We start from the raw sequence: 22585 nt of genomic DNA, 5'->3' as shown, positions 1-22585 counted from the left end.
GCTGGATGGGTAATGAAGAATAGACACACTAATACATTGTTGGTAGAACTGTGAGATGGTGCAACAATTTGGGTAAGCAATTTGAAATTATACAAATAAAGTAACTAAAATGTCCAGACCCTTTGAACCAGAAACTCCACTACCGGACTTATGCCCAAAGAAACTATCAATAAGAAGCAAGTCCCCATATATACCAAAATATTTATAGCAGTACTTTTTGTGAGCACAAAGAATTAGAAAAGTAAATGACCATAAATTGAGGAATGGCTAAAAAATTGTAGTACATGAAGGTAATGGAATATTTCTGTGCTGAAAGAAATTGTTAGTGATGGATACAGAGAATCATGAAAAGATCGACATGAACTAATACAAAGTGAAGAAGATAGTAACTTCACATAGGAACTACAACCATGTAAATAGAAAGAACAACCAACCACACACACACACACACACACACACACGCAAATCAAAGATGAATGTAAAAAACAAAAGATCCAGCAAGATTTGGATAAAAATATGAAAGGATACCCCAACCCAACCCTTCATGGAAGTGGGAGGTCCACAAATGTTACACATTGCACATGTTTTTAGAATATTTCATTGTAGGGGGCAGCTAAGTAGCACAGTGGATAAAGCACCAGTCCTGGATTCAGGAGACCCTGAGTTCAAATCCAACCTCAGACACTTGACACTTACTAGCTGTGTGACCCTGGGCAAGTCACTTAACCCTCATTGCCCCACCAAAAAAAAATCATTGTATCCATTAATTGCACTGATTATTTTCCTCTTAAAAAATACTTTTTGTTACATGAGATAGCTCTCTGGGAGGAGGAGAGGGACAGATATTGGGACTGTGATGATGTAAGAAACAGAAGGCATCAATAAAAACTTTTTTTGCAGGGCAATGAGGGTTAAGTGATTTGCCCAGGGTCACACAGGTAGTAAGTGTCAAGTAAGTATCTGAGGTCATATTTGAACTCAGGTCCTCTTGAATCCAGGGCCAGTGCTTTATCCACCAAGCTGCCCCAAAAACTTCTTTAAAGAAAAAAAAGAGCTGAATGCCTCTCAGCTGATTTTGATAGAATGAAGGCAGCTGGGTATCACGGTGGATAGAGCACTGTGTTTGGAGTAAGGAAAACCTGAGTTCAAATCCAACCCAAGATACTTAATAGCTGTGTATCCCTCACCTATAAAATGAGTTGAAGAAGGAAATGGCAAACCTCTCCAATATCTTTGCCAAGAAAACCCCAAATGGGATCATGAAGAGTTGGACATGACTAAAAACAACTCAACAACAACCATAACCTTCTTCAGGGCACAGGCAATTTCATTTTTGTCTGGTATCCATAGTAGACACTTACTAAATGTTTATTGGTTGATTGACTCTCCTTTCTAATTCTGCCTTGAATGACCTTAAAAGGGTTAGTGACTACCCATGGGAGCCAGGTATCTTGCTGGGGAAGACCAAGAACACCCCCCCCCCCGTTATTAGATTTACAGATCCTAAAGGTCTACAAACAGAGATAAAAAAGAAGAAAGTTCTCTGAGGTTAGGGCAATCATTTGCTTATTCTAGAGAAAGAAATCCATTCCTTCAATACCAAATCAAGATGCACACTTTCAAATGTATGAGTGTTTTCCCAACGATCTTCATTTAGAACAGAAATTGAGATCATCTCCCAGAGACCTGTCTTCTGAGACAGTCATTGTCTACATAGTACTTTGTCTAGGGAGGAGCAACCCAAAATGGCATAGAATGGATCAGCAGTGGAGTAAAGGCCAAGGCCAAGGAATTTTCAGGCATATTGAAACATTGACCAACCTAGAAGTAATGTTGCCTGAAACATGGTGTGACTCCCCATCTCTGGGCCTCAGTTTCTTTATCTATAAAATAATGATATTTTGACTCAATGGTCCTAAAGTCCCTTCTAAGTCTTGATGAAAGATTCTATGATCTCTAAAGCCCCTTCCAGTTGTTGCTGATCTATGCTCTTTGAAGTAATGTTTTTTGAATCTACCACTTGAGCATTTTAAAAATAGGATTCCAGTGGGCAGCTAGGTGGCACAGTGGATAGAGTACTGGCCCTGGAGTCAGGAGGACCTGAGTTCAAATCTGACCTCAGACACTTGACACTTACTAGATGTGTGACCCTGGGCAAGTCACTTAACACCAATTGCCTCAACAAAAAAATAAAAATAAATAATAATAAAAATAAGATTCCATAACTGTGTTAGCTTGTTTGGGGCTCAAGGTGAGAGGCATAAATGTATGATTAAGAAATTTGCTATTCTCTTTTCATGACTTAAAGGGATATTTTGTTTTATTTGGGGAACTAGACCTGTAGTTTCATCAGTGTAATGAATTCCCAGCTTCAAAGTTCTTTCCACTGAGTTAGATCATCAAGTCACCTGTAACTTTATAGTCTTAAGAGAGTTATCTGGGGCATTAAGAGGTTAAGTGGCTTGCTTAGGTGGGTAAGAGTTAAGGTCACTCAGAAAATGTGTCTCAGAAGCAGGACCTGAAGACAAGTTGTCTTGACTCCAAAGCCAGTCAGCTAGCCACTATGCCAGCAGTTCTCAAACATTTTGGTCTCAGGACCCTTTACACTCTTTTTCCCCCCTGAGACAATCGGGGTTAAGTGACTTGCCCAGAGTCACACAGCTAGTTAGTGTCTAAGGCCAGATTTGAACTCAGGTCCTCCTGACTCCAGGGCTAGTGCTCTATCCCTTCTGTCACCTAGCTGATCCACCATTTTATACTCTTAAATAGTATTGAGAACTCCCCCTAAAAAGCTTTTGTTTATGTAGGTTCTATCTAGGAGTATGCTAGTAAATGTTTAACAAACCAGCTTGGGAGTGCAGGGTTGGGGCCCCCAGGATTCCCTTTTAAGTTTAACCAGCATTATTAATATTTTCTCCATCACTTAAGTCTAGACAATCAACAAAGAAATAAATAAAACCCTGATTTGTATGATTTGCTGGCTTCTGAGCTGCAAATGCTCACATTGAAAATTTAACAATCAACTGGGGACCCTGGAAGAGCTGGCTCCAGCACATCCATTATATATCTATGGTTCTTTTCTGTATTCAAAATTAAAACATCCCACTATTATTATGAAAATAGTTTCCATATCATAGAGCCCCTGGAAGAATAGGTCCCCATACCACTACATCATTATTACTTCTCTTTCATAGTACACAGGATTATTTTATAGCAAGTAATAGAACAATTAAGAAAGGTGATGGAACAATGGAGAACAACTGGGGCAGAGAGTTGGCTCAGTGGATGGACTGCTGGGCCTGGAGTCAGGAAGACTCATCTTTCTGAATTTATATCTGCCTCAGACACTTACTAGTTGTTTGACCCTGAGCAAGTCACTTAATCCTGTTTGCCTCAGTTTCCTTACCTGTAAAATGAGCTGGGGAAGCAAATTGCAAACCATTCCAATATCCCTGCCAAGGAAACTCCAATTAGGGTCAAGAAGAGTCAGACACTACTAACAACAACAACTGATGCAACAATGAAGAGAGGCATCATGGAGTGATAGATAGAGAGGCAACCTCCAAGTCAAGAAAATCTGGACTAACTCCAACCTCTGATATATATTGGGACTGGACAAGTTAATTAATCTCTTAGTGCCCCAAAGCAACTCTATAAACTATAGGTTCAGAACAGTTATTTACCTGCATTGGTAGAGGTATTGTCTTTGTGAGGAATTTGCTTTATCAGTGAAATTATAGGTCCATATCCCTTCCCCCCAAAAAAACAGAACAATAACAATAATAATAATTCTATGCATTTATGGATCCATGACCCCTTCAATGGAGATATATCTTCTAACAGTAGATATTATATCCCCTCTGCATCTTTTCCTATGCAGTTTTTGTCCATTTTCTTTCATAAATCCTCCGTAAAAGATCTACCCAGGGGGGCAGCTAGGTGGTGCAGTGGATAAAGCACCGGCCCTGGATTTAGGAGTACCTGAGTTCAAATCCGGCCTCAGACACTTGACACTTACCAGCTGTGTGACCCTGGGCAAGTCACTTAACCCCCATTGCCCCACAAAAACAAACAAACAAACCCCCCCAGTCCCCCCAAAAAAGATCTACCCAGTGTTTCTAATGCCTTCCTCTAGGTCTTTTTAATGGACCATTGTAAACTGAGGAAATGTTCTCTTGAGGGAATTTAGATCTCTCCCCAAAAGGGGAAGTTGACCAGAGAACACAAAGGCCAGTGTTCAAGATCTAATTCCCCCATTTCCCTAAAGGGAAGGAAACCAGAGGAAGATGATGCCTGTGAAATTAAAGAAAGATTTTATTAAAGAAGGAACAAAAAAAATTAACATGCACATGGGTACTATTCTGCTGAATGCTGAATAGGATGTGTCAAGTAATGGATCCAAAGAGTTTATTTACATACCTTGTAAACCAAGGAAAGAAAGGGATTTTTGGGTGGGGAAGGTGGGCTTAGTGAGTTAATGGGCCCCATTTCCCAAGGGGAATGAAGGGGAGTAAAGAATTCTAAGTGTCAAGGATGTGGCCTTTGATACACAAATAAGAAGGCATCCTTGGTGATAAGTAGCTCATATTTCAAGGCTTGATAAGGAGTTGTACTGATAAGGAGATGTCTCCAAAGCCAGGATAATTCTAAGACCCCCCCATAACCAAAGTTAGGGGAGTCGCTGGAGATAATGTTGTCACTAAAAAGACCATAAACAGGATGTATCCATAATCTCATAACCTGCAATTAGGTTGGTCTTTGAAGATAGTGATGTATCTTGAAGGTCCATAAACCACCAAATGGTTCAGGGTCTGCTCAAAAGTTGGTATGAGCTTAATTGGCTTCAGAGTTGCTAATTTTCTCCATTTTTAGCTAGTTTTACTCTTGGTCACCACGAAGGATTCTTGGTATGTCAGCCAATGCAGCCAGTCCTCATACAGTTCTTCTGGTTACCTGGATAATCAGGGGGACTCAAGCAAATCAAGTTATCTATTTTCACACTGTTCATAGGACAATATTTGGTCCATCCATTTGTATTCCCTAGATCTCACCACATGAACAGCCCATTCCCCATCTCCATAATACTCTATTTTTTCCTTAGTATAAGACTCCTCAATTGCAAAGACGAATTAATGCTTTTCATTCTTATATTAGGAGCAGAGTCGGTCAGAGCTTGGGAGAAAAGAGATCTTAGTCTTCTGGCTTCTAGCTTTTATAGAAAAGACACTAAGTTCTAGATTCTCTTTAGGACACATATCGAAGGGAGAGAAAGACTCTGGGAAGAAGCCAACATGTAGAGATATGTGTTCTCTCTCCTCTTATGAGATATTTTATTTTTTCCGTTACATGTAAAGATAGTTCTCAACTTTTGTTTATACATGCTTTACAATTTCAGATTTTTCTCCCTCCCTCCCCTCCCTCCCCCCTCCCCTAGACAGCAGGTAATCTGATATAGGTTATATATATATATATACACACACATATATATTATGTGTTCTCTCTCAAAGCAGGAAGTAAGAGGACCAAGATCCCTCTTCTCCTAAGCCAACTTCTCCCCTCACACAGGCTGTGAGAATTGAGTAATCCATCTCCCCCAAAGAGGAGATTCTTATACAAATGGACTTTGAGCCAGGGTTTAGGCCCTTATCTTTTATTTTTATACCCCTCTTCCAAATATGTTCTCCCCACCTAACCCATTAGTCATCCCTTGTAACAAAAAAAGAAAGGGAAAAAAGCAATTCAGCAAAATAAAACAATTTTATAAACAAGCCTGATAACTATATGTAATGTTTCACAATCTCCTACCTCTTCAAAGAAGGGAGGGAGATAAATCTACTCACCTCTTCTTTGGGGATCAGCTTTATCATAACAATTACACAATATTCACATTTGTTGGGTTTTGTTCTCCCATTTACATTGTTGCCATCTCTTATCACTCAATTATTGACCCTTTGCAATCTGACTTCCAACGTTATTGCTCAATTGATACTGTTCTCTCCCAAGTTATCAATTTGTCCTATATTGTGGTCTTTTCTCAGTCCTCATCCTTGACCTCTCTGATGCTTTCAACACTTTATCACTATCTCCTGTATTTCTCTAAATACTCATGTCACTACTTTCTCATGGGACTTCTATCTGTTAAGTGTGGGGATCTCCCAAGGCTCTGTCCTAGGCTCTCTTTAATCTCTATACTAGTTCACTTGTATCATCAGCTTCTATGGTTTCAATTGTCTATGTAGATAATTCTGAGGTCTACATGCCCAATCCAAGCTCTCTCTAGACCTGCAGGCTTGTATCTCCAACTCCCTATTAGACATCTCAAACTGGATGCCCTATGGACATCTTCAACCAGCCTGTCCAAAATTGAACTTCTCTTTTTTTTTTAGGTCAATGAGGGTAGAATGACTTGCCCAGGGTCACACAGCTAGTAAGTGTCAAGTGTCTGAGGCCGGATTTGAACTCAGGTCCTCCTGAATCTAAGGCCGGTGCTTTATCCACTGTGCCACTTAGCTGCCCCCGAACGTCTTATCTTTTGCTGTAACTCCTCCCTTCTTCTTAACTACCCTATTGCTGTCAAGGATACCACTATCCTCACAGTCGCCCAGGCTCCCAATCTCAGTGTCATCCTCACTCTCTCTCATCCTCCTCAGTCTCATCAAGTCATATCACTTTTTACCTTCATAATGCTTCTCTTATATGCCTCCTCATCTCTGACACAGCCATTGTACCAACCCTCATCACCTCATGCCTGGACTATTGCAACAGTCAGATGGTGGATCTGCCTGCCTCAAGTCTCTCCCCCCTCCAATCATCTTCTATCAGCTGTCAAACTGATCTTTCTAAAAATGTAGGTCTGATCATATGAACACCCCCTCTCCCTCATTCAATAAACTCCAGGAGTTCCCTATTACCTCCAGGATATAAAATCCTCTATTTTGCCCTTCATAACTTGACCCCTTCCTACATTTCCAATATTTTTTTTGTGAGGCAGTTGGGGTTAAGTGACTTGCCCAGGGTCACACAGCTAGTAAGTGTCAAGAGTCTGAGGCTGAATTTGAACTCAGGTCCTCCTGACTCCAGGGCTGGTACTCTATCCACTGCACCACCTAGCTGACCCTACATCTCCAATCTTCTTACACCTTACTCTCCTCCAAGTACTCTATGATTCAGTGGCACTGGTCTCTTTGCTGTCCTTTCCACACTCTATCTCTGGACTCTGAACATTTTCACTGGCTGTCTACCCATACCTGAAACTCTTCCTCTCTATCTCTGACTGGCTTTCCTAGATTCCTTAGAGTCTCAGCTAAAGTCCAACCTTCTACAAGAAGCCCTTCCTTGTTTTTCTTAATGTTAATGCCTTCCCTTCTGAGATTAGCTCCAATTTATCCTGCATATATCTTGTTTATACATAGTTGTTGTCTCCCCCATTAGACTGAGAGCTCCTTAAGAGCAGGGATTGGGTTTGTTTTGGTTTTTCATTTTGTTTGTTTGCTCATTTTTGCCTTTCTTTAAGCACAGTGGCTGGCACATAGTTGGCATTTAATAAATATTCATTCCCTTCCCCATTTCTCCTGTCTATAATGCACTCCTTCCACTCTACTTCATAGCATCTCTCCCTTCCTTCATGAGGAATTTCAATGCAAAGTTCTATACAAAGCCTTTTTTGATCTCCCTCCCCCAATTGCTAATATTCTCCCTTCCTACTTATCCTGTAATTAACTACCTTGCTTGCATTTTGTATTTATTCTAGTAGGCACTATATAGATGCTAGCTATTGTTGTCAGATATACTTCTATAAATACCTGTTGTTACTCCCAATGGAATTGAAACTCTTTGAGAATGCTTGCTTCATTTTTTAAAAATATTTGTATCAGAAGCACTTAGCATAGCACTTGACATATAAGAAATTTTTTAAAAATGTCTCTTGGTTGTTTTCCATTGTGTATACCATTTTCCTCATTCTGCTTACTCTACCTTGAATCAGTTCATAGAAGTCTTCCCATGCCCCACACTGTTTCTTGTGAGGAAGCCATCACTGTCAGGGTACCACAGCAGACTCATATCCACCATTGATCTTTCCATTGCCCTTTGAGTCACCTAATAATAATAATGACAAGGAACTCATCTTTTCATGATTATGTTCTCCCTGGTAAGTAATAAAGCACCCAAGGCCACAAGGTCATCTCTGTCTGTATATTTTATAGCCACTCTCAGACATAGAATTTTTGCCAAGTCCTATAAAAATTAAATGCCTTTGCTCCCAAGAGTCCTTGGGAAAGACATATTGAAAGTAGAAGCAAAAACAGAGACCAAGGCAACAAAACATAACTCTGACCCTGGTCGGATATTTGTCCTGGGAAATGAGCAACTCAATTTGGGTCATCCATTTGGCACCTGCTATGCACCTAGCAAATTCCAATGCACTACATCCTAACTCCCACCTCCGTGCCTCTGCTCCAGCTATCCCCATGTCTTGAATCCTTGGCTCCCTTCAAGGCTTAGCTCAAGTACTACATACTGCTCAAAGCTTTACCTCATTTCTCCCAATTGTCAGTGCCTTCCCTCCACTCTCAAAATAAGACTAAAGAGCAGCTAAGTGGCACAGTGGTTAGAGTGCCAGGCCTGAAGTCAGAAAGACTCATCTTCCTGAGTTCAAATCTGGCCTCAGACACTTACTAGCTGTGTGACCCTGGGCAAGTCACTTAACCCTGTTTGCCTCACTTTCCTCATCTGCAAAATAAGCTAGAGGAGTAAATGACTAACTATTCCAGTATCTTTGCCAAAAAAATCCCAAGTGGGGTTTCAGTCAGACAAAACTGAAACAACTGAACAACAGAAAAATGTGAGACTAATCCACCTTCTTTTCTGATTCTGCATTTGCTGAATGGTGTCACATATGCATAGAATTTCATTGGGAATATGCTATGGTTTATTCATGTCCACCATTTATCCCTCTGTTGACCTTTGGGTCACCAACAATTTTGATTTGTCAGATTGTGTTATTACAGAATTCACAATAATACAGCATCAACAAAAGGGAATTTATGTTGAAAACATGGGTTTTAATGCCAGTGATTATTCATCTCAGTACACAATATTCCAAAAGTAATCCAACCTGCTCTTTTTCTGCTATTTAATTTTAAGTCCAATCCATTGTCCATCTGAAATGCTTGTCCCACATGTCTGTACTGATATACTAACTCAATAGACTGGCTACCCAGCTGCATATCACAGTTAACACACTAGGCATTTTTCATCCATTGTGTTTTTCTATATGGATTGTTTGTTCCATTCTATTTTTATTTTCAGAAATTCCACTACTTGGCTTAGGTGTCACACCTTCTTTTATAAACCATTTATTCTTCTTTCAGTTTTTGCCTTTAGAACTCTAATTTCACTTTTTATCTCTTGCTTTATTTCTTCCATCTACTCTTGGAATCCTTATGGAAAAAAAAAAAGACATATGATTCTTTTCTCTGGGGCTCTACCTATACTTGCCATATAGGTACTTTCATCTACCAGGTTCATCCCTTGGGTTTATCTTAACCTTTAGTACTTCATTATTTTTGTAATTTTCTTCTGCTTCTTCTTATCTCTAGCCCCAGTTCTTAGATTGGCACTTTAGGTCAGGGCCACGCTCTGTCTCCTTCTATAGTCTTAGATGGAGTAGGCAGTCCTTGTAAGGTTCTGTCACCTCTATAGTACCGTTGCTACTGCCTCTGACATTCCAGATAGGATATGAGTTCTGCCAGAGGACTAGGTCCCGCCCTCTGCTGCAATCAATCCTTGACTTCTCTCGCCATCTCCTGGCCTTGCATGTATGCTGGCCTCATCTCTTTCTCCTCAGGAGTTAACTTCATTGCCTGATGTGAGCCAAGTCAGGGATCTTGCTGGTCTTAGGCCTTCTGGAAGACCTCCTGGCACTAAACTAGCCCTGCTGTGGCCTGAGTACCCCAAGATATGTGTTGTCTTGCCATGTCTCTCTGTACAGTGTCCTATCAGGGGTGTCTCTGTCTCCCACAACTTCATGACCTGTTTATAGGAACTGAAGCTGATTTCTTCCTTCTCCTCCATCCTGCCCCATTTGATCTCTTCCTAACTAACCACAGGCTTTTGACCATCATTCTCATATATATATATATATATATATATATATATATATATATATATATATATATATATATATATATATATATATATATATATATACCATCTTCTTATAGAGTCCTGGGCTGGAGAGAAAATCTTACTGATGTTTCCTTTTCATCTTCTTGATTATTGTTTTACCTGGGGTCCTTTTAGATCTTTGCTTGGTACCTTTCATATCACCATTGTTAACCATGGTTATAGATTGTTAGATTTACTCAGTTGAATAATCATGAATCTCATCTACATTCATCATTGGACACCCCACCCCTCCATCCACTGACATTCTCCCTGACTCATTTCTGAATAGTTAGCATATGCCCACCCCCTGTCACTCTCACCTCCCCAGTTATAATGAACCTCCAAATGCCAATGAGCAAATCACTTTCCTCAACCCCAGCTGTCTGTTCACTCAGTTCTATTCCCATCTACATCAGTTCTATTCCCCTAATGTCCCATTCCAGAACCCCCGCAGGAGATATCAAGGAGAGTTATTGACTTTAAAAGTATTTCAGGGGGCACCTAAGTGGCGCAGTAGATAGAGCACCAGCCCTGGAGTCAGGAGGACCTGAGTTCAAATCTGACCTCAGACACTTAACACTTACTAGCTGTGTGACCCTGGGCAAGTCACTTAACCCCAATTGCCTCACCAAAAAAAAAAAAAGTATTTCAGAGTGAGGACTCAGGCTGAGAAGAGTCTCAAGAAAAGGTCAGCTCCTTCCCCAACATCCCTTCTCAATGCCTGTCTATACACAGACACTATAACATCATCTGCTGTTTTGTTACCTAAATGTTAGCAATAAACTGAATTTTGCTTCAACCATAAAGAGGCCCATGAGATAAGGTGTTGGTAATTTTCCTAACTGGTATTTTCCTACAGAAAGTATCATAGCTGAACTCAGAACTTTTCATTTAAAGTCCCTAAAGCTGAAGAGAAGGTAACCAAATGGATATAAAGGAGCATTTTATTGCCTCTAAATTTTATGCTTAAAATGAGCCACTTGTAATGACTTTACAAATTGGGGGTTTGTTTGAGATATTTTTTTCTTTTCTCTGTTTGAGAGTCTAAATACTGTACTAATTTTTTTTTGGGGGGGGAGGCAATGAGGGTTAAGTGACTTGCCCAGGGTCACACAGCTAGTAAGTGTCAAGTGTCTGAGGCTGGATTTGAACTCAGGCCCTCCTGAATCCAGGGCCTGTGCTGTATCCACTGCACCACCTAGCTGCCCCTACTGTACTAAATTTTCAGTATGTTTGCTGTATTGTCTACTTTTTGTGTGTCAGTCTTCAAAATTTATTCCCCAAAATGATATATTACATTTTGAGACAGTAGAACCTTTCCCTAACACATTCAAACAATGTCCACACTCAATGTACATTCACCAAAAACATTTTTAAATTATTATTTATAGAAAAAAGGGAAATACATATGATTTATTAGCATGGTCTTAACACTGACCCCTATATTTGTGTTCATCTGCCTTTTAAGCTGAATTTCCTGCTTTGTTGTTGAAAGCACTATACGTGAAGCATTATCTGTCTTAAGCTTTCAATGAAAGTAAACTTAATCCTAATCTATGTCCAATAGAACACTGTTCCCATGATCTACTGATAGCTGTGGTTGACATTATTATTACCATTTCTAAATTGCCTTGATCAAATTGTTTGGCGGTTGGGTAAATCGTGCTATTATGGAGGAACATTATAAAGTTTTGAGAATGGAATTTGAAAAAAAAATTTTATCAATTTGGGTTTTTTTACTTTTTTTTGCAGGGCAATGGGAGTTAAATGACTTGCCCAGGGTCACACAGATAGTGTCGAGTGTCTGAGGCTGGATTTGAACTCAGGTCCTCCTGAATCCAGGGCCTGTGCTTTATCCACTGTGCCACCTAGCTGCCCCACATTATCAGTTTATTGAGAGTGACATTCATAAGGGATTGCAGATAGTGTTACACAGAACCAGTGTTTGATGAGGAGGATGCTATAGATATCATGAAGCTCTGAATAGAAGAATTGGGCAATCGTAGAAAAGTATATCTGGGAACAAGGTCAGGAGCATCCACTAAGAATATGTTCTGTGAATTACCAGTCATTGGAACATTCAAAAATACCCCAAAAATTCCAGATACAGTGAAATGATTATAAATTGGTTCATAGGCATGCATTTGAAAGGAAAGAGTTATATAATACACCTGCATCAATGAATGGAAATGATAACTCAATGTAGCAATTAAGGTTTAATGTTTAAAAATAATACAGGGTGGCAACTAGGTGGCACAGTGGATAAAGCAGTGGCCCTGGATTCAGGAGGACCTAAGTTCAAATCAGACCTCGGACACTTGACACTTAATAGCTGTGTGGCCCTGGGCAAGTCACTTAACAACCTCATTGCCCCACCAAAAAAAAAAAAAAACCAACCTTAAAAAATACAGAATTTTACAGAAAGGTCTTTCTTGGCAGAAATATGCTGAAGTGATGCTGCATATACAGTCTACACACCAAGAATATTTCCCTTAGATGGACCTAGATGTCCATGGAAGGCAGACTTCCCCTACTTAAGTAAAAGTATAGATTTGGAAAGAAGACCCAAAGATAATTCTACCATATTGGAAAGAGCCATCTCACCAGTACATTAAAGGGTAACTAGGTCCTTCAAAAGGCACAAAGCACCTTTCCCTAGACATAGATTGCAACTGTACACATTTTTACAAGGCAGCAAAGTTAACCCCAATCTAGGAATATTTTCAGGGAAGATCCCTAGTCTCTCTGAAAAAGACTCTTGAGAGGACTGGGCTCGGAGTATTGACAAGCTGTAACTGTGACAAGATGTGATGCTTAATGAAAAACCTTAAAGACTTGGCTTTTGAGAATTTGTGGGGTATAAGGAAATGAAACCCAGGCCTCACACACTTAGAATGCATACATGAAACTCTTACGGTTCTATGGCCCAAGCCAAACAGTAGCAATGGTACTGACTATTTGGGGCTGGGAAGGGGGGGGATATCAGCACAGAAAGGAACAGCTATCACATTTCCTCTGATGAGTGGCCAGCCATTTATCCAGGCTAATATCAAGAAGCATGGTCTCCCCCATCTCAGCTCCTGCTAAGAACATATATCAAGTGGCCAAAAGATTATGGTCTGCCCTAAAATGATCTACAAAAACTGTCTTAGCACTGAAACAAATTGTAACCTGTGAGGAAGTGATTGTGGGGTTTTGTTGTGTCATTTCTTAGTCACATCTGACTCTTCGTGACCCCATTTGGGATTTTCTTGGCAAAGATATTGAAGTTTTGTCATTTCCTTCCCCAGCTCATTTTATAGATGATGAAACTGAGGAAAACAAGGTTAAAGTGACTTGCCCATGGTCACACAGCTAGTAAGTGTCTATGGCTAGATTTGAACTCAGGTCTTCTTAACTCTAGGCCCAGCACTCTATACACTGTGCAACCTAGCTGCCCAAGGAACTGTTAGATTATGTAAATATTTTAAGTATGTAGATGATGAACCAAGAAATGTCTCATGACAAATACTGAACTCCAACCACCCAGAAGACACTTATCCATTCATGGTACCAGGGGACCAAACAAGAAAACAGTCCTGTAGATACTGGCTCAGCTGAAGGGGTACACAGAAACTACAGGGAAAGATGCACCCAGGAACAAATCCATCCCACCTGGAAAAGTAACAATCAAGGGAAAGGAAGGCAAGAGAGATGACCTGATATTAGATTGTGAACTCTTCAAGGGCATGGACTGTCTCTTGCCTTTCTTTGTATCCCTGCTTTTAGCCCAGTATCTAGTACTTAGTGTTTATTGCCTGATTTCAGCTGATAATAAACATCACCATCAGAAAGGCAACTATTCTATATTTTATACTTGTGGAGGAGATGGCCCTATACAGGCCTCATTGCACCCAGGAAGAGAATGCAGCTTTGATGCTACACAAGTTGAGTTGTACAGGACCAGCTTTGGGGAAAAGAAGATGGGGACAGGGAATGAGACTGTTCCAGTCCATGTGAACAATAATCATGACCTTAGCAGACATTTTCAAGGGGGTTTTCCTACCAGGACCCATAGGACCTCATATAGAGGTGACTGAAAATTGAGAATGTAGACCTCATTGCTATTTTAGACAGTACAGTACAAGTGACCATTGTGTTCCAGTTATTCTACAAGAAACATATGTGGAAATTACTTATATAAACTCTTTTTTTTTTTTGCAGGGCAAAGGGGGTTAAGTGACTTGCCCAGGGTCACACAGCTAGTAAGTGTCAAGTGTCTGAGGCCAGATTTGAACTCAGGTACTCCTGAATCCAGGGCTGGTGCTTTATCCACTGCGCCACCTAGCTGCCCCCCTATATAGACTCTTTAAAGCATTGACTTTGGAGGACCAAATGACAGAAACTGTCCAAATTAAAATGCTTTGAAGTACCTTTGGAATTCCCTGAAGATATTGCTAGTGTCAAAAAGGCAAGAAACATTTCAACCCTTGTATGTCCAGACTCAGCCTGTGGAAATAGAGTGTCATCTTTGATTGGAATCAATTCCAGGTTTTTAGGATCCTAGAAAAATATTGCAAGCAATAGGCAAGGATTCAATACCTCCATACCTTGACCATTCATGAAGTTTGTATGGAGGCATAGAAGATGAAGGAAGAAAAGAAGAAATAGAGAGAGGAAGGAAGGGAAAGAAAAAAGAAGGAAGTAAAAAAGGAAGGGAGGGAGGGGAGGAGAGGGAAGGCAAGGGAAGGGAAGAGAAGGGAAGGAGAGGAGAGGAGAGGAGAGGAGAGGAGAGGAGAGGAGAGGAGAGGAGAGGAGAGGAGAGGAGAGGAGAGGAGAGGAGAGGAGAGGAGAGGAGAGGAGAGGAGAGGAAACGAAAGGAAAGGAAACGAAAGGAAAGGGGAAGGCAGGAGAAAAGGAGGGAGAGAGAAAAGGAAGAGAGGAAAGAAAAAGGGAGTAAGAAAGGAGAAAGAGAGGAAGGAAAGAAGGGGTAAGAGGAAGGAAGGAAGGTGAGAATGAAGGAAGAAAGGGAAAGAAAGGGAAAAGGAGAAGAAAAAAGAGAAGGAAGAAAGGAGGATGAAGGGAAGGCAACATACCAGTTAAGAAGCAGTTTCATACTAGCAAGTACTAAGCCAGCTGGTTCCCAAGCAATTAATTTGAGAATGAAATTCCCTACCATTCATCTATTCCCTGTGAGACTTCCAGAATCTGCAGGCATTGTCTTTTTTGAGTGGCTGAGCAGTTTCATGGATTTTTATGACCTTTTGTTTAGGGGAGGACAGAGATACAGAGATGGTGGGAAATGGGAGATTAGACAGGCTTTCGCCAAGGGAATATAAGGACATTTGATGCTACAATAAACCATTCTTCTGGCCCTGTTCAAGGATGAGGCACCAAGGTGTTGTTTAAAAAAAAAAAAGGCTCTGAGTCAATGAGAGGCAGCTGGTTGAAGCATTTCCCAGTTTTTCATATGACTCATAAATTTGTTACATCGTGAGGAAATTCCCTGAAAGCTTTTTGGCAGACTCCTCCAGTCTGACCAGTAGCTAAGAAACACATAACCTTCCAGTTAAGGAGAGGAAAGGAAACACATAAGACTTTGACTCAAGGCTTGAATACGGGGTCATTTTTAAAAGCATTCCTTCCACTGAGGTCAGAGCTGCTGTTTAGGATCAACTCTAAGAGTTAATAGGCGACTTTGTCGTTGTAAAGCATCTTTAAGGTCTCCATACATTGTGGGTGTGTTTGTGTCTGTGGCTGTCTACGCTATTTATATGGGTACACAAAATACGTTTCTCTGTTACACTGATGTGAAACTTTAGCCTGAATATGTTCCTACTGTAAAGCAGAGCTTGTAACTCAGGTGAGGCAGCTAGGGCTTTCTTCTAGGGCATCAGCATCTGGATAGGACCTGATTGTTCCACATTGCTATCCACCATTCCCATATTTTGTCCCTTACAATCTTCTATGGGCTTCTGTGCCCGTGGAGGTTCAGGTGAGGGAAGAAAGCCCCCCGGAAAGGGTGAGGGAATAGTGTCATCATCATTATCAACATAATAACTCACATTTCACAGTGTTTATTATGTGCCAGGCACTGTGCTAAGCACTTCATAATTATTATCTCATTGGGATCCTCACAACAACTCTTCAAGGGAAGTGCTGTTGTTGTCCCCATTTTACAAATGAGGAAACTGAGGCAAACAGAGGTTAAGTAACTGGCCTATGGACACACAGCTAACAAGCACCTGAGGCTGGATTTGAACTCAGGTCTTCCTGATTTCAGGCCCAGCCCTTTATGCACTGTACCACCAGTTGCCTGCTATCACAGGCCATCAGAGGATGAGGGACCATGACCTTCTCCTCTCCATATAGAACTGCACCCATAGTCAGTCCATCCTCTCCAAGGCCACCACTGCCACTACACCTTCCCATCCAGACTGTTTTCTACTCTCATTTTCCCCAGGGGGGAAAAAATTCCTCATTACACCTTCACTCTAGACCAAATAAGAAATGCTGCCTGCACTTTCAGATAAGGTTACTGTCTTCTTTATGTTGTTTCATTGTTTTACTTCTTTTAAAGAGTTTTCATGGAGTAAAGACAATCTGGAGATATTTGTAATGTAAAAGCAAAGTAATTTTTTTAAGAAAAAGGTCAAGAAAGGGCAGCTAGGTGGAACAGTGGATAGAGCCCTGGAGTCAGGAGTACCTGAGTTCAAATCCAGCCTCAGACACTTAACACTTACTAGCTGTGTGACCCTGGGCAAGTCACTTAACCCTAAGTGCCTCACTTAAAAAAAAAAAAGAAAAAGAAAAAGGTCAAGAATACCCTCGCCTGGTTCAACCTTTACCCTGTCTGTAAATTGCTCTACAACAGTGGAGTCAAACTCAAATAGAAATAGGAGCCACTAATCCATACATAAGTATTCCTGTGGGCCACATTGACTTAGCTTTAAAATGTATTATCTATATTTTCAAATGTATTGCCTATGTTTTATTTTATTTTTATTTATTGCATTAAATATTTAACAAAATAAATTAGTTAAATTTATTTATTACATCTTCATTCTATTTTGGGGCAGCTAGGTGCCACAGTGGAAAGAGTGCCAGGCCTTAAGTCAGGAAGACCTGAGTTTGAATTCAGCCTTGGACACTTACTAGCTATGTGACCCTGGGCAAGTCACTTAACCCTGTTTGCCTCAGTATCCTCTTCTGTCAAATGAGCTGGAGAAGGAAATGGCAAACCACTCCAGTATCTTTGCCAAGAAAACCCCAAATGGGGTCACCAAGAGTCAGACTCGACTGAATAACCACAAAAAAAAATTACATTTTTATCAGAGCACTGCATTTGGACTCAGAAAGCCCAAGGTGGAGTCCTAGCTACCTTGTAGGATCTTGTATGAGAGCACCATGCAACTGTGGACCATGTGTTGGATACCACCAAAGTGGCCTCTGGAAAGATGTCGTTTTGTGCATATGTAAGGGCACATCCAGAATTTCCCCTTGTAATGTATTTTCTTTTTTCTTTTGTTTTCTTTCTTTCTTTCTTTCTTCTTCTTCTTCTTCTTCTTCTTCTTCTTCTTCTTCTTCTTCTTCTTCTTCTTCTTCTTCTTCTTCTTCTTCTTCTTTTTTTTGCAGGGCAATGAGGGTTAAGTGATTTGCCCAGGGTCACACAGCTAGTAAGTGTCAAGTGTCTGAAGCCGATTTGAACTCAGGTCCTCCTGAATCCAAGGCTGGTGCTTTATCCACTGCGCCACCTAGCTGCCCCCTGTAATGTATTTTTAATGCATGCGGATCTACCTAAGGGTTCCTTTCTCTATTAAATGAAGGGTGGGTTTCCAAAGTCCCTTCTTGCTGTTTTCTGCTACATGGAAGTTACAAGTACAGGCCACATAACATTACTCCAAGCAACATCATTTAGTAACGTAGATGAGCTATTTTATCCAAACCCACTGGATTTAGAGCTGGAAGGGACCTAAGGGCCTGCTAGCCCAACCCGCTCATTTTACAAATAAGAAAACTACATCCTGGAGTCATGAGGATGGCCAGAAGTCAAACTTGGGCTCTCTGAATCCAAATGCAAGGCTCTTTCCACCCTAACATGCCCAACCTAGCTGAAAGGACTTTAAGCCAGTCATCTGAGACCCGCCCAGATCAGCCCTGACCTAAGATGATCTTGACATAAAACTGTCAAGTAGTTTCTCTCCCATTGGTTCATCAGACTTGGCAGGCTCTACATCATCTCTCCAAGTCAAACCAATAAGCATTTATTAAATGCCTACTAGTTGCCAAGCACTTGAGATAAAAAGAAAGGGGAAAAAAACAATCCCTGCTCTCAAATATCTCACAGTTCAATGGCAAACAACTAAAGCAAAGAACTAGAGTATGTTCAAACAAGACATAAACAGGATAAATTGGAAATCAACTCAGAGGGAAGGCACTAGCCTTAAGAAGGATTGGGAAAGGCTTCTTACGGGAGGGGAAGATTTTAGATGAAACTTGAAGGAGGTCAGGGAAGCCTGGAGGTGGAAATGAGGAAAGAGAGAGTTAAATGTTTAAAAGAGAGACTTTTTTTTTTTTAGTGAGGCAGTTGGGGTTAAGTGACTTGCCCAAGGTCACACAGCTAGTAAGTGTTAAGAGTCTGAGGCCGGATTTGAACTCAGGTACTCCTGACTCCAGGGCTGGTGCTCTATCCACTGCACCATCTAGCTGCCCTGAGAGTTTTTTTATAAGAGGGAAATGGGAAATACTCAGTAGAATTAAATTGAGGGGGACGGCTAGGTGGTGCTGTGGATAGAGTATGGGCCCTGGAGTCAGGAGGACCTGAGTTCAAATCCGGCCTCAGGCCCTAGACTGGGGCCTCCTTCCAAAAGTGTATCATGAGTACAAGTGCCTAATCCACCTCCTCATAAGGATCACAGGAGCACAGATTTAGAACTGCATGGGACCTTCCTGGTAAGGAAACTGAGGCACACTTGCCCAGTGCCATACAGATTGCTCATCCTATGTGTAGCTACATACACAAAGAAAGAAAGCATATCTAGAAAAATACATATAACATGCTTATACAAACTTACACTAGATCTAAAGACATAACTTATACATTAATGTTTTCACATACACACATGCACACACAGAGTCCATCCATGAATAAAATTCTTTCCTCAGACACAAAACTCTACCTTCTAATCCCTATAAGGCTTTAAAAAAATAGGACATTCTGATCTCTTCCATTTTGAAAAGTATTTTAAAAACTAGCAAAAGCTTAAGCAGCAAGTGGACTGCTATGGATTGGGCTGATTCTGTCCCACAAGATTCAAATATATTGGAGTTCAAGAGAGAAGAGAAAATAAAGCGTCTGAAGGGCACTCCAGATTTGACCTGAGCAAAACTATTCTTTTTATGAGACAGACATCTGACGCCCGGATATGCTCACTGACCTAAGCAGAATTTTTAATGGCTCCCCATGGGATGTGTACAATTAAAGCCACGAGGAGATAGATCTAGGGTGACTGACAATGCCAACGCTTCCATCTTGATGTAAAGCCACAGATATTTCTCTTTGTCCTTCCCGTCCATCCCCTTTATACTCATCTCATCTCCTCCTCTCTCCCCAGGCCAATCATTCCCCATTCCACCCCTTCCCTCCCGTGTCATTCCCTATTAGCAGGACTGGCTTAAAATCTCAGCCTGAAAACGTGTGCCTAGCTCTAATGGTATAAATCCTCTGGAGTTCAGAGACCATCCCCAGTGATGACTCCAGACCAGATTTCCCCATGTGCTGGTTTGTTGTGCCCGTCTATGTATTTTTTGTTTAATTTAGTAAAGGAAGTCAAGGCAAATATTTTAATCATGACCATCCCTGGGGGCAATTTAGAGTCATTTACTCATTAGAAAATATAACCTTCAGCCCCACTAATGTTCTGTTGGTGGGTCAGTGTGCTCACTAGGGTTACAGCTCTCCCTTGTGCTCTGATGCATGTGGCTAAGGAGAATCTGGCGTTACTGGGCAGGGGTGGCTTTGTTTAAGCCAGAGCCATGGTTCAGCCAAAGAAGCAGGGTGGAGGGGAGAAGGGGAGGGTTGGACTGGAGGGTTGGAAGGGAGGGAATGCGGGTGGAAGGTCTGGTTCCCAAGCGAGATCCCTTTGAAAAATAAACAAGAGAAATGAAATAATAGGACTCCTCAGAGCTACAGAACTGCCTTGATTAAAGTTGGAGGCAACTCGATCTCATGGGTGGGGAGAGACTGAGAGAGTAAGAGGACCTGAGTTCATCATTGATTCCAGTGATGGAATTCTCCATCTTCTCCATTGCCCCTTTCACCCTCCTCCGTCTTCTGATCTTCTTCCATCTCAGCCCCTTCTTCCTCCTCACCATGTCTTCCCTCTCTCCTGCCTGTATACCTGCAACCTCATTTCTTTTTGTAAACACCAGCCATTTGTGTGAGAGAGATTTTAGCCAGAAGTACATATCGTTGTCCCTTAGTCCAGACTCAGAACACAGAATGTCAAGGAGGAAAGGGCCGGGAGAGATGGTCCTGTCCAAGGGTTCTTAGCCTTTTGTGCATGGGCTGGACCCCTGCAACAGTCTGGTGAAGCTGATGGACCCTTTTTTGTTTTGTTTTGTTTTGTTTAAGTGAGGCAATTGGGGTTAAGTGACTTGCTCAGGGTCACACAGCTAGTAAGTGTCAAGTGTCTGAGGCGGATTTGAACTCAGGTCCTCCTGAATCCAGGGCCTATGTATGCTCTATCCACTGCGTCACCTAGCTGCCCCAGAACCATGTTTTTGAATGCGTAAAAAATAAAGATTGCAAAGGAAATCATTTATGTTGAAATTCAGTTATCAAAATATTAGAAAACAAATTCACAAATCCCAGGCTAAGAGAATTTCAGATTCTAGCTCATTTTACCGATGAGGAGGAACCTAAGCCCCAGAGAGTGGAAGTGACTTGCCTGGGGCCCAAAATCTAGTGGATGGAAGGAAAGAGACTAGAAGGCAGCTCTCTTTCCACCACTCCCCACCTTCTCTATTTTGTTACTCCAGTGGGTTGATTTACTGATATTTTAATTTAAGTCCTCGGGCAGCTACGTGGCACAGTGGATAAAGCACTGGCCCTGGATTCAGGAGGACCTGAGTTCAAATCCGACCTCAGACACTTGACACTTACTAGCTGTGTGACCCTGGGTAAGTCACTTAACCATCACCACCCCACCAAAAAAAAATGATGAAAACTATCTTTACGTGTAACTGGAAAATAATAAAATACTTAATTTAAGTGCTTGAGTAAGGCAGTAGGGAGGTCCATAGAGAGCAAAGGAGTCACAGAGAGAAGGTTTGGAATCACAGGTTTAATCTCCAGTCACTGAACTGTTGGACTTCTACATATATCTATAAGGCATAAAATGGATAGAGTGTTGGACTTGGCAGCAGGAAGATGTGAGTTCAAATCCAGCCTTGACACTTAAGCTGTGAACCTGGGCTAGTCAATAAATAATTTGTCTGGACCTCAGTTTCCTCATCTCAAAATGAAGAAGTAGGACTTAATGGGCTCCCTTTCAACTTGAAAGCAATGGTGCTATCTCCTCCCTGAGGTTTCCACTCAAGGCCACAGAGGACTTCAGACATCACAAGCAGTTCTCAGATGCATTGGTGAGAAACTGAACATGTCCTCTTCCTGTGCTTCCTCCATGACCACCAAGCAAAGGACCCAGCCTGGCTTGCTTCAGGCGGGACTGCAAGGAGGCTTACTCTCTGCAGCAGCTCCTGTCAGCCAGGGTACCACCCTGCCCTGTGCCCTTCAAAGCCAATGGGAACCAGTGGCTAGCCCCGCCCCTTCACTCAATTCTTTCACCAAAGCAAGTGAAATTCTGAGCCTAACTCGGTCCTGGCCCACAGTGTACGGCCAGCCCTGGAATAAAATTAAGAAGTAGAATTTTTGGTTTGGCTTAGAACCCACGAATATCTCTGGCTACCCAGGGCACGAGCCACCCACCTAGATGTACCATACAAGAGAGTTTCCTATGACATGGTGGGAAGAGGGGAGAAGAGGCATACAGCCTGACCCCAGGGGCTATGTGATCAACCAATCAGAGCACAGTTCAGCCTCACTGAAATAGTCATAGGGTTTATCTCCCAAACAACCATACCTACCCTTATCCTCTGATAATCCCCTACTCTACTCCCTTACCTCTGCTATATAAACTCCCAAACTTTCCACTTCTGTCAACCCCTCAGGTTAGTTGTTACCTAAACTAATCACTGCCCATAGCAGCTTTCAGCTGCCACTGGGAAAATTCTACCTCAACTTTCTTTGCCTGCCCCCCAAATTACCTTGTGGTATGGCAAGCAGGCCTTGGAGGGAAGACTCTGCCCCACCTCCTCCTCCTTTCCCACCCTTATTTTGGTTTTTGTTGTTATTTGGAGGCAATTGAGGTTAAGTGAC

Source organism: Dromiciops gliroides, chromosome 4, assembly GCF_019393635.1.
Source record: "Dromiciops gliroides isolate mDroGli1 chromosome 4, mDroGli1.pri, whole genome shotgun sequence".
Classification (NCBI taxonomy): domain Eukaryota; kingdom Metazoa; phylum Chordata; class Mammalia; order Microbiotheria; family Microbiotheriidae; genus Dromiciops; species Dromiciops gliroides.
The sequence above is the reverse complement of the archived record's forward strand: the minus strand, read 5'-3'. Positions refer to the sequence as shown.